This window comes from Achroia grisella, unplaced genomic scaffold (genome assembly GCF_030625045.1).
Source record: "Achroia grisella isolate CSIRO2021 unplaced genomic scaffold, CSIRO_AGI_Agris_v1 utg1496, whole genome shotgun sequence".
NCBI classification, from domain to species: Eukaryota; Metazoa; Arthropoda; class Insecta; order Lepidoptera; family Pyralidae; genus Achroia; species Achroia grisella.
Window position 1 is genome coordinate 175324 of NW_026712646.1, and position 13445 is coordinate 188768.

The window sequence follows — 13445 nt, forward strand, 5'->3', positions numbered from 1 at the left end:
CAAAATAATGAAAATTTACTGTTCACAACGACTCATTAAAAGCATCATCGAATAATGCGCTGTAATAAAATACTGTTATCGATTATTCAAAAAAATCGATAATACAAGTATTTATTTTTAATATGACAACACTTCATACATAAGTATTATTGGAAATAGTATTACTTGCTTGTTCGGCTATTTTTAATTTACTTAAAATTTTTTTATATGTTTAATTTACAATAATATTATATTATGTAAGTGCTTATTATTGGAAAATATAAAAAAGACATTGAATTAGGCCGATACAAGTGACGACAATGCCATCTATGAAAGCATTTTGAAAACATTGAGCCCCATATTAGCACTGATTAAAGTGTAATTAAGTACTGGAAAATAACAAAATGAGTAAATATATGAAAATTACTTTTCTAAACGCATTATTTCATTTTAACATGTATATATAACTTTTTAAAAATTGATTAAACATTTTTGAAAACACAGTTTTGTTTTTTAAAACGTTTGCAAAACTATGAAGAATTCCATCGATACCAATCACGCCATCTATATGCAACTTTTAGCAATAATAATGGCTACTTCCTCATTGAGTGCCACTGGTAGTACTAAGTAGTCCTCTGTTAGATCTGTGGGCTAATTATGTAACTTCGTTCGCAACGATTTTCGTATGTAACGTAGTGAAAATGACGTCATCTGTCAATAATGCGATCATATAGACGCCATTTGACGCTGTCAAATAGCATTGCAACGTAAACGCAACTTTACATATCGATAAAAATTATTTCTATCGAATGTCGATTTAGTAACCTCGTTGCAACGTCACGTAATCGCTATTTTGCCGAAATGACAGCGTGGAATTGAAACGGTTTTTACATTTTATACATACGTACGTAATTTTATACATGTCTACGTAAAAAACTTTCTACGTAATATTTAATATAATAAAAATATATGTAATACTGAAAATTACCAAAACAAGATAAATAATGCTGCTAATGCTGATATTTTAAAGATTGTAACCAAAAGAAACACCTTCTAAATTGTTTCTCATAATGTAAAAACCGTTTCAATTCCACGCTGTCATTTCGGCAAAATAGCGATTACGTGACGTTGCAACGAGGTTACTAAATCGACATTCGATAGAAATAATTTTTATCGATATGTAAAGTTGCGTTTACGTTGCAATGCTAGTTGACAGCGTCAAATGGCGTCTATATGATCGCATTATTGACAGATGACGTCATTTTCACTACGTTACATACGAAAATCGTTGCGAACGAAGTTACATAATTAGCCCACAGGTATATATATTATTATCATAAATTTCCATTAAAAAAATTGTTAATTGTTAGTTAGCCACAGTTAATCTTATCTTTTTTATATTCAAGGAGGTGGGCCACCCCGTAAGCTATGCACTGATCCTGCCATTGAAAAAGTCCTGGAACTTATACAGTACAGGGTCTCAGGATATGTCAATGTTTACGACTCCAATGGGAACCATGTATTATGTAAGTTCTTTTTTTTTGAAGTTTCTAGGTTTTAAGAATCTTCCCTATTTCTTTGATATTATATTTATAATATAAAATAATGTTAAGACACAGTTGACCATGAATCTTGCTTAAAGCTGACATATGACCTTTCATTTGCGGCTGATGTTAATTGCACTATGAAGTACTAAAGTAAAGTAGACCAATGACATACCAGAAACTGGTCAGCATCACTATGCCTGCTTCTTCTTGCATCAGCACTTGCTGCCATGGTTATCCCTCTGGCTGACTAGCCAAATCTACTATTTTTTTTATTATGTTTTTAATGTTATTATTGATAGTAGGTATAGGTTTCTTGTTGACACAAAAAGCAAGGGAAATCAACTACTCTGACAAATAGGCATTGCATAGAAAAATGCTGGGCACAAATAGAAATATTAAAAGGGAACTATAACCTAGACATTTTTATGTCTAGCTTATACTTAAGACATGGGCAGAAGATGGAGGAGACTTTTACCTGAGGGGTCATCTAACAAGAAAAAAAAATAAAACAAAAATAAAAATTATATGTTGGAAAAATATGTGTTATGTGGATGTTAAAGCTAAAATAATAAAAATAGTATAGGAATCTAGAATATTTAGTGGGTTCAAATTGTATGAAACTATATGACAAATTATACATTTTTTATTTATTATACTAGAATATTTATTGGGTTCAAATTGTATGATACTATATGACTAATTATACATTTTTTTATTTATTATATAAGTGGTTGCAAGTGTTAAGCACACACATTTATAAAACAATTTATTTCAGATGGCAGTGTCAGTGAGCAGCAGGCGCCGCAGGAAATACATAATGAGAGTGTTGGGGACACTGAAACAGCAGCTACATTGACAGTTGTAAGTAGACTGATATTTATATATGACCAGAAAACCAACAGCTACATAATACATCGGATTAGGATATTTTTTAAAACACAAAGGCAAATATGCTCAGAGTCCACACTTCTAGATTTAGCAACTCTATAACTTTGGCATGCAATTAAAAAGTGGAATGCTCTTCCTTCACCCATGTTCCCTTCCTCCTATGACTCTGGATTCTTCAAGAGAAGTGTGATGAAATACATTTATGAGCTGGCATGGTGCAGACCTCGGGATGTACCCATGATTTCAGGGATGTCATTGATCTACACCTGCTTCTGGACCCCTGGACATGGGGTCACATGCCTGTCTAATATTAAAAAAAATGTTGGTGTTTACAGGACTGGTCTCAATATACACCACAAATGCTGAGGGAACCTGTCAGCTTACCACTTATGCGATCTAGGAGCCCATCACCATCGGTATGTGATGTAGCACCACCACAGCAGCAACAAACATTAGCCACTCCGCCTAGGTTAGTCTGTCAGCTTTATAGATACTATGATATATACCTGTATACTTTATCTTAATCTTAATAATATTATAAATGCAAAAGTTCATAAGTATGAATGTTTGTTACTTGTTCATACAAACTCTACCGAACATATTTTAAAGAAACTTTACACTAATATAGCTTATGCATTAGAATAACACATAGGCAAAAATTTATAATGAAATTTAACATGTGTACTTTCAAACTTTAACGTCTATAATATTATTTAGATATTTCAACTAGTGTTTTTCTTGGTTAATTTAAAATTGTGTAGGTCCTGTGTAAGTATGCTTACATGTCACAGTCAAGAACCTTTGACAACATCATAATAATGTAAAAATTGCCTTGATTATATTTATTGTGTGAAATTATTGTTTTATGTACAAAATCCCCTGAAGTAAATAATTTTGCTTAGTTTTTATTTACAACATATATTTTTAATATATTACAGGGCCAGTACATCTGTGTCTGAAACCATAACTAGTCGCAGAAGACCAATATTGAGGCGAAAAAGAGAAGACAGTTTAAATAGTCAAAGAATAAAAACACTGTTGAAATCGGAGGCTCAAGCTGAGGAGGAACATGGTATATAAATGAGAATTTTTAAATTACAAGAGCAATGAGAAGAAAAATTACTAAAGCAAGAGAAATTAAAAACTGCTCAGGAAGAGATAAAATTAAAAATGTTAGAAATAGAATTAAAGAAATTACAACAGTAACTTTCTTGTGTTTTATTATTCACAAATGGGTGTAGCAGATTTTATTATTCAATTGCATTATATTTTTGAAATATATTTCATTTACAATCAATATGATCAGTTAATAAAGTAGGTACCATAACCCATTTTCTTTTACAATAATTATTATAATTCATTTTGGTACCCACAGGATTTAGTCATGAGCATGTTCTTCCAATTAACTGGTTAATCTGAAATAATTATATATTATGTTATTATATATTGATTAAGATTATAATTTGTTGGTGTATTGAGTAGAATATAAACTCACCGAGCAAAGTGATTTGTCACAAGTTCATTACACCTTCTGAAATTTGGATTTGTCCTGTATGATATTTCTGTATTCATATTTCCATTGCTAATATTACCATGAGATATTGAAGCATTCCAAGAATCAGGATTTATAATTTGGTTGTCATTAGGAGGTGTGATTTCACCACTTCTTGCAATATTATGTAGTACAGCTGTGGCAATGATTATTGGAAAGGAATTCTGTAAAGAAACCCCTAAGCCGATAGCCATAGCAGGAAAACGTCTTTTCCAGATTCCAAATGCTCTTTCTATACAATTCTGTGTTCTAATGTGAGACTCATTATATAAGATTTCAGCATCGCTATTACATTGTTCTAATGGAGTCATCATATAACTGTTACAAGCATAACCTGTATCTCCTACAAGCACAGCATTTCCATATATAGCAATGTTTAAACAGGGTCACTTGTTTAAACATTGCTCTTCTATAACAGTTGTTGAAAATGTATGTGTATACAATTCTGTGTTCTAATGTGAGACTCATTATATAAGATTTCAGCATCGCTATTACATTGTTCTAATGGAGTCATCATATAACTGTTACAAGCATAACCTGTATCTCCTACAAGCACAGCATTTCCATATATAGCAATGTTTAAACAGGGTCACCTGTTTAAACATTGCTCTTCTATAACAGTTGTTGAAAATGTTTGAGTCATGTGTGCTTCCTGGCCAACGAGCAACCACATCAGTAAATTCCAATTTTGCATTGCAGATCGCTTGAATTTTTAAGTTACGAAAAATCTCTGGGTACCTAAAATATATAAATTTATTGAAGTCGACTACAATTATCTTCCTGCAGGTGTCATTGCTCTGTACAACATAACACATGCTGACTTAACTATAAAAACAAAAGATATGAGCAAAGCTAATAAGGGGTATAACATCACATAAGATCTCATTGGGTCAGGGTCGGTCATAACCCAAGCATCTTTTACCAGATGAGAAACTATGGCCATACTCTTATAGTTTAGTGCTCATACTACAGCCTGATATAGGTATTTCACACTTATATGTACAAATTTTACTACAGAATAAAAAGTTATTACACATACTTTTATACTTCATCTATACATATAAATAAAATTGGAGTGTCTGTTTGTAATATTGAAATAACCATGCATGCATATGAATATAAATATAGTACATACACCTTAAATAACATTTTTTACAATTTTTGTCTGTCTGTCTGTTTGTTCCGGCTAATCTCTGAAATTGCTGGACCAATTTTTACGGGACTTTTTTTGGCAAGTAGCTGATGTAATAAGGAGTAACTTAGGCTACTTTTATTTTAGAAAAATAAATACATATTTATATTTAGGTTAGCTATATAGCTAAGCTAAATATAAATGTGTATGTTTTGCTAGTTTTGATAGTATATTTACCTTGTTCTTCCACAGTTTTGAGTATTGGCTCCGTGTCTGAGTTCAAATCGATATGATTTGAACAATGACCTCTGACTTCATCCTGCTGAATTTGAATGTCCTCCTACAACCAAGTGGTATATTGTCAACATCAATATTGTTATTTACCACTACTATTTTGTGTGATATGATAATCAAAAAAGAAACAATATGTATAATTTTTCATATAAAAATCTTCAGCAATTTAGGGTGATGAAATTTTATTTACCTCATAAATTTATGACCAGATTTATGATTCAGAATAATCATTATATAGTAGATACATACCATGGCAGTCACAGCATCACTGTCATAGGTGTTTATTTCCACCACAAAGTCTAGTGGTGCAATGGCCATAATATCCAAGTCTTCTTGGGATGGTGACATATCAAATTCGTTATTTTAAGAAACTCCATATTTTCATATATTGTTCGTAGCATTATTATAACTTGCGCTGCTCATTGCCAGACACTTAGTGTGGTTCCACCCCCCGCCGGACCCCCCTAAACTATACTATTTTAGAAATAAACTTACGTCATTTTAATAAAGCTGAACTTTATATATATTATTGAGAGAACTATTAAACTGAGTTTCCTAAATTGCCAGACAGTTTTCTTGGTTCCTTATCCTACCAGACTCATTGAACCCGTATATTGAGTAACAACGGTGTATACAATTTCATATCAAATTCATTATTTTAAGATGCTCCATTTTTTCACATATTGCTCGTAACAGTATTATAAATTGCTCTGCTCGTTGACAGACCCTTAGTGTGGTTCCAACCCCCCGCCGGACCTCCATAAACTATACTATTTTATAAATAAACTTACGTCATTTTAATAAAGCTGAAATTTATATATATTATTGAGAGTTCCCTCAAACTGAGTTTCCTAAATTGCCAGACAGTTTTCTTGGTTCCTTATCCTACCAGACTCATTGAAACCGTATATTGGGTACAACAGTGTATACAATTTCATATCAAATTCGTCATATATTGTATCATATATATCAAAATTTTTCATATATTGCTCGTAACAGTATCATAACTTGCTCTGCTCCTTGCCAGACCCTTAGTGTGGTTCCAACCCCCCGCCGGACCCCCCTAAACTATACTATTTTATAAATAAACTTACGTCATTTTAATAAAGCTGAAATTTATATATATTATTGAGAGTTCCCTCAAACTGAGTTTCTTAAATTGCCAGACAGTTTTCTTGGTTCCTTCTCCTACCAGACTCATTGAAACCGTATATTGGGTAACAACGGTTTATACTATTTCATATCAAATTCGTTATTTTAAGATGCTCCATTTTTTCACATATTGCTCGTAACAGTATTATAACTTGCTCTGCTCGTTGCCAGACCCTTAGTGTGGTTCCAACCCCCCGCCGGACCCCCCTAAACTATACTATTTTATAAATAAACTTACGTCATCTTAAAATAACGAATTTGATATGAAATTGTATACACCGTTGTTACCCAATATACGGTTTCAATGAGTCTGGTAGGATAAGGAACCAAGAAAACTGTCTGGCAATTTAGGAAACTCAGTTTGAGAGAACTCTCAATAATATATATAAAGTTCAGCTTTATTAAAATGACGTAAGTTTATTTCTAAAATAGTATAGTTTAGGGGGTCCGGCGGGGGTTGGAACCACACTAAGGGTCTGGCAACGAGCAGAGCAAGTTATAATACTGTTACGAGCAATATGTGAAAAAATGGAGCATCTTAAAATAACGAATTTGATATGAAATTGTATACACCATTGTTACCCAATATACGGTTTCAATGAGTCTGGTAGGATAAGGAACCAAGAAAACTGTCTGGCAATTTAGGAAACTCAGTTTAATAGTTCTCTCAATAATATATATAAAGTTCAGCTTTATTAAAATGACGTAAGTTTATTTCTAAAATAGTATAGTTTAGGGGGGTCCGGCGGGGGGTTGGAACCACACTAAGTGTCTGGCAATGAGCAGCGCAAGTTATAATAATGCTACGAACAATATATGAAAATATGGAGTTTCTTAAAATAACGAATTTGATATGATTTTTTTTACACCTTTGTTACCTGGTACCTGCCAAAGGAACCACGATCCAGGTTTCATGTTTGGGGATCGTTCTTACCTGTGTTGGGGACACACATACAAGAACTTTCACGTTTACTAAAATGACGTATGTCTGGCTGTCGTGGGCTCTTGCTCTAGAAGTGATAAAAATACAAGATACGTTCCTGTTCTCCGTGTACTTTTAAAATATAACACTGATTTTAAATGTAATTCCATGTTAATAAATATTACATATTAATAAAATGGTTATAAAGAAGACATAAATAAATACACATAAAAATATTTTTATTTGATACAATTTTCCTTGAAGTAATATTATTTTTGATCATTTCAGTTTTCTGGTAAAACGGAACGCAATCGTAGGTTGACAGAAATGAATGACTGATTTCTGACTTTTTGGCGGGAAGTCAAATAGAGCGGGTGTTTTAAATATTTTTCCTTTATTTTATATTTTATTTATATTCAATAATTTGTATATATAGGTACAACTAACATAATTTGTAGTTAATTACAGTCCCAAAATGGGAAGTAAGCGCAAAAAGCGCAAAGCCGATGATAATTGCTCCCCAGAAAATTCCAGGGATGTCGACAGTCCAGATTCTGACTCCTCACTGGATGAGGATAAGTATAAAGTTTTTAAAATCGATAATTACTGTCGCCAATATCCTGAGGATGGAGGAAATTTTGAATATATAGTTATTTATGAAAGTACCGATACGAGGCCTTTAGGCGACAGAGACCTTATGTCCCTTGGCGCCTGTCTTAAGCGCCAAAACAAGGGTATAAATTTTCAAGAGAATTAATAAATATAAAGTCGGAGCCATTTTTGAAAGGCCAGGTTTAGCCAACATAGCATTAAATAACACCAAAGTACAAAAAGATTTACATGTTAAAGCCACAATACCTGCAACATTAACGGAAATAACAGGGGTCATAAAAAACGTACCTATATACATGTCAAACAAAAGTATTTACAATGGTATTTCCAGCTCCAGAGACGTCGTCTCGGTGCGTCGGTTTATGCGAAGAAGTCGTGATGAAGATGGTAACACAAGTTTTCTGCCCACCCAATCAGTCGCCATTACCTTTGCCTGTCCCACACTCCCTACGAATGTCGATATCAATTCATGGTATTTCGAGGTAAGCGCTTACACCCCACCAGTAACACAATGTTTAAAGTGCCTGAGATATGGCCACATTGGTAAATTTTGCAAAAATACTCAACGTTGCTCAATATGTGGAGAAAACCATCATTTTAAAGATTGCACTAAAAATAGCACAGAAGCTGTATGTCTTCACTGTAATGGTAACCATATAGCTATCTCAGCTGAATGCCCAATTAAAAAGAAGAAAATACAAGAAAACAAAATAAAACCCAAGACTGTTCCTTTCTCTAGTTTATTTAATGAAAAATCTTTTCCATCTTTAAACACTAAAACTAAACCTACTGACAATATTAACACATTATTGCAAAATGATGACTTTTTAAAATTAATCATTGCATCAGTTATTAAAATTATTTCTGTTAATAAAACAGATGACTCTCCCTTAAACTCAGAAGGCATAAAAAACATAATTTTAGATACTTTTAAGATTTCCAGTACTAACACTAATTAATAGTATCTCTTTAATGGATAATATTTTAAATATTATCGAGTGGAATGCCCAGAGCTTAATAAATAATAGACTTGCTTTTACTTATTTTTTATATAACAACAATATACATATCGCCCTTCTTTCTGAAACTTGGCTAAAGCCTTTCAAAAACTTTAATATCAAAGGTTATAATATAGAAAGATTAGACATTGGTAATAATCATAATGGTGTAGCCATTCTAATACAAAACAAATTGAATTATAACAGATTAAATACATATCACGATGATTCTTTGCAAAATATCGCTTTAAAATTATATTTGAAAAATGAAACAATTTCTTTTGTTAGTTTTTACAGCCCTACATCCGCAATGTCACGTAACTTTACACATTTACATTTAGATAACTTATTTAAATCTATCCCATCACCTATGATAATAGCTGGTGACTTTAACGCCCACAATACCACTTGGGGTTGCTCTAGAACCGATTCTAGAGGCACTATTCTTCTTAATACTATTGAAGACAATGATCTTTGTATAATTAATAATGGTCAACCCACTACTGTAGGCTCTGATATATGGAGTCCAAGTGCTCTGGATCTTACAATTGTTTCTGCCTCTCTGTCACTCCGATGCAATTGGTCTGTACATGATAATCCTTTAGGGAGCTATCATCTTCCAACCATCACCCACCTTTTATGTAACACTGTAAATGCAAATAACATTTCCATTAATCATAGTAATTTTTTTAGGCCAAATTACAATAATGTAAACTGGCTTGTATACCAAGAGACTGTTGATAATAAATTATGTAATGAATTTAATTACGATCCTTCCACCCCTTTAGACTCCTATAAACAAATGTGCAATATTTTAATAGAAAGCATTAACACAGCTAATAATTCACATGGAAATTTAAAACATTCTTTAGTCAGTAATGACAAGGCAAGACTTTCTTTGCCATGGTGGAACAATACTTGTTCTCAAGCAATAGAATTATGTAAGAAAACTTACATAGATTTTAAAAATAATCCCACTCAAGAAAATTACATAAGATTTAAAAGACAACAGGCAATCAAAAAACTTACTCTCAAAAACGAAAGAAATGCCAGCTGGATAAAATTCTGCGAGTCGATTAATCGGCAAACTCCTCTATCAGTTATCTGGAATAAAATGAAAAAATTTAATAAAACATTTAATAACTGTTCACTTATATCTTCAGACACTGATTGGATTTCTCCTTTCTTAAGTAAATTTACATCCAAACCGCCAGCCAAAAGTAGACCCAACATACAGGTATCATTAAATAATAATAACAGCTTCATTATAAACCCTTTTACTATAACAGAATTTTACAGTGCCTTAAACAGCAGACGTAACACAGCTTTTGGTCTTGACAATATCTCTTACAAAATGTTAAAGACATTATCACCCAATTCTAAAAACACTTTGTTAATGTTACTTAACTCTCTTTGGAATACTTCAGAAATACCACCCGATTGGAAAACAGATTGTCTGATTCCTATTCTTAAACCAGGCAAATTGATAAATCATTCAGACTCCTATAGACCCATAGCATTAACATCTTGTATGAGTAAACTTTTCGAACAAATGATTAAACAAAGGTTAGAATTTTATATAGAATCAAATAAGTTATTACCTTCAAATCAGTTTGGCTTCAGGAAAGGTTTTTCAGCTACAGAGAGCTTAAATCATTTAAACCTAGATATTCATCGTGCTTTTTCTAGTAACAATATACTGGTTTCTGTCTTCTTTGATATAGTTGGTGCTTTTAACAATGTTAATCATCATATTCTAACTAATGAACTGCAAACACTAGGAATACCAGATAAGTTGATTAACTGGATTTTTAATTTCCTACATAATAGACAAGTCTATGTTAAGTACAATAATAATTTATATGGTCCACAATCTTCATATATAGGTGTATGTCAAGGGGGAATATTGAGTCCACTGTTATTTATTTTGTATATTCATAAAATTAATATTATTCTTGGTAATGAAGTCAGCAATTTACAGTTTGCTGATGATTTAGCAGTTTACTGTTCAGGCTCAAATATTCATATAGTAGAAAATAAAATAAACAAAGCTTTAAAGAAATTAAATGTTTATTTTAAATATTTACAATTAGATATTAGTTTAGATAAAACTAAAGTTGTTATATTCAGTAGATCAAGAACTTTGCATGCTAATATTAATTATAATGGTAGCATACTGCCTGTAGTAGCTGAAGCCAAGTTTCTTGGTGTAACATTAACAAAAAATCTATCTTGGAATAAGCATGTCTGTAATATATCTGATAAAGCTTCTAGAGCTTTTAATATTTTAAAATGCCTTTCCAAAACATTTTGGGGGGCTGATCCAAAGATTTTACTTATGTTGTACAAATCCATAGTCCGTTCTCACTTTGAGTACAGTTACCTTTGCTTTGCTTCCAATCCCACACTCTTAAAAAAATTAGAGACAATCCAAAATAATAATTTGCGTCTAATCACTGGTGCAATGAAAACAACTCCAATAGTCTCTCTCCAAGTAGAATGCAACATTCCATCTCTGTCATTAAGATTCAAATTTCTTAAATTTAAATTCTTGCTAAAATTACATAGCATTTCCAATAATTCGCTGTTACAAAAAATTACAGATTCTCAAACCATTGCTTCTTCTTCTAATTCCATAAAATTCCCATACATTCTCCTTGATTTCTCTGCAATGAAATCTATAATTGAGCAAAATAATATTCATGTGGCAAATAATAAGTGGGCATGTTATGAAGGGACATATGACAGTAAATTTTGCAATATGACAATAGAAACAGATAAGAACTTAAAATGTAAAGAAGAAGTTTATGAACATCTTTCTCAATGGCCTACATTTAACACAATATATACAGATGGTTCAAAAAATGACCAAGGTGTGTCATTAGGTTTTTACCATAGTAATATAAAAACTGGTTATGGATTTCGATTACCTACCATTACTAGTATATTCACTGCCGAAGCCTTGGCTATTTTGCAAGCTTTGCATTATATTAGCGAAGACATATGCGCTAAACCTCATAATCAGTGGCTTATCATTAGTGACAGCATGTCAGTCTTATCAGCGTTGCAAAATCATTCATTTAGTGCCAAAACAAGCTATATTATTTACCAAATTAAAGAACTATGGACTGTTTTGTTTAATAAAGGAAAAGAAATTATATTTACTTGGACACCGGCACACAAAGGTGTGACAGGTAATGAAGAAGTAGATTACCTTGTCAAAACTGTCAACAGATTGGGTGGTGAGTCTAAAAAAATTTTCTTACCTTGGCAAGATTTAATTCTTGAAATTAGAAAAAACTTATTAAAAAATTGGGAAGAAGATTGGAAACGTACTACCAAAGATAAAGGTACTTGGTATGCAGGGATAAACAGTACTGTTGGCAAAAAACCCTGGTTCATTCAGGGAAAAATATTTTTAGAGAGAAGATTTTATACTCAAATTTGTCGACTACGATTTGGACATTGTAAATTCAATGCACATTTACACCGAATGAAGATCATTAATTCTCCGATTTGTCTTTTATGCTCTAGTAACGAAAATCAAACATTAGAACATATATTTTTTGATTGCCCGGCCTTCAATTTAAACAGAATTTTGCTCATTGCTAAGCTTCAAGAACTATATAAGATTATTCCGCCATCGCTTCAAGAATTATTCAAATGCACTGCAACTTTTAAACCAATTTACGACTTCATCATAGCAACAATCGGAGAATTATAAACATTTCAATTATGGACACATACATGGACTTAACACAAACTTATAATTAATGAAAAGATTTGGCGATATCGCCTTGAAGAATTTTTGAATTTTCATGGAAATACTACTGAAGATTAGGCTGTATGGTCTCGTACCTTTGCCTATCCACTTGTGGATAAAATATACCACTACTACTACTACTGACTGATTTCTGTATATTATCTGTGGGGAATATATAATGAACGATTTAACTGTTTAAGTCGTATTTTTAATTAGACGAAGTAAACTGACGTTTACTGTGTTGTCAGTTTTTGATGAAATAAAAATAGTGTTGTGACAAAGTGAATGATTGAAAAATCTCTTTATTAAATGAAATTGCCTCCATTGTCTAGTGAATAGTTAGTGTGCCAAACTGCCGATATCGGGTACGGGATACGAATTTTAGTCGTGCTTGGTACATATCAACGAGTTTTCGATGACTAAGTTCCTATAGTATCTACCTATACTGAAGATCGAGTGTTTTAGACAATAAGGAAAACATTGCGAGGAAACTTGTAAGACTGTCCTATTCTCAATGCATCATGTAGTTGAAACTAATGATGTATAAGATATAACATTTACAGGTAGGTAATGAAAATAAAAAATCGCTTATAACATAATTTGTTT

At 32.1% G+C, this 13445-nt stretch overlaps 1 pseudogene; it reads right to left on the reverse strand.

Annotated features, from left to right (window-relative positions):
• Positions 1 to 3905: 3905 nt before the first annotated feature.
• Positions 3906 to 5740, reverse strand: LOC131840869 (putative nuclease HARBI1; annotated as a pseudogene).
• Positions 5741 to 13445: the final 7705 nt, after the last annotated feature.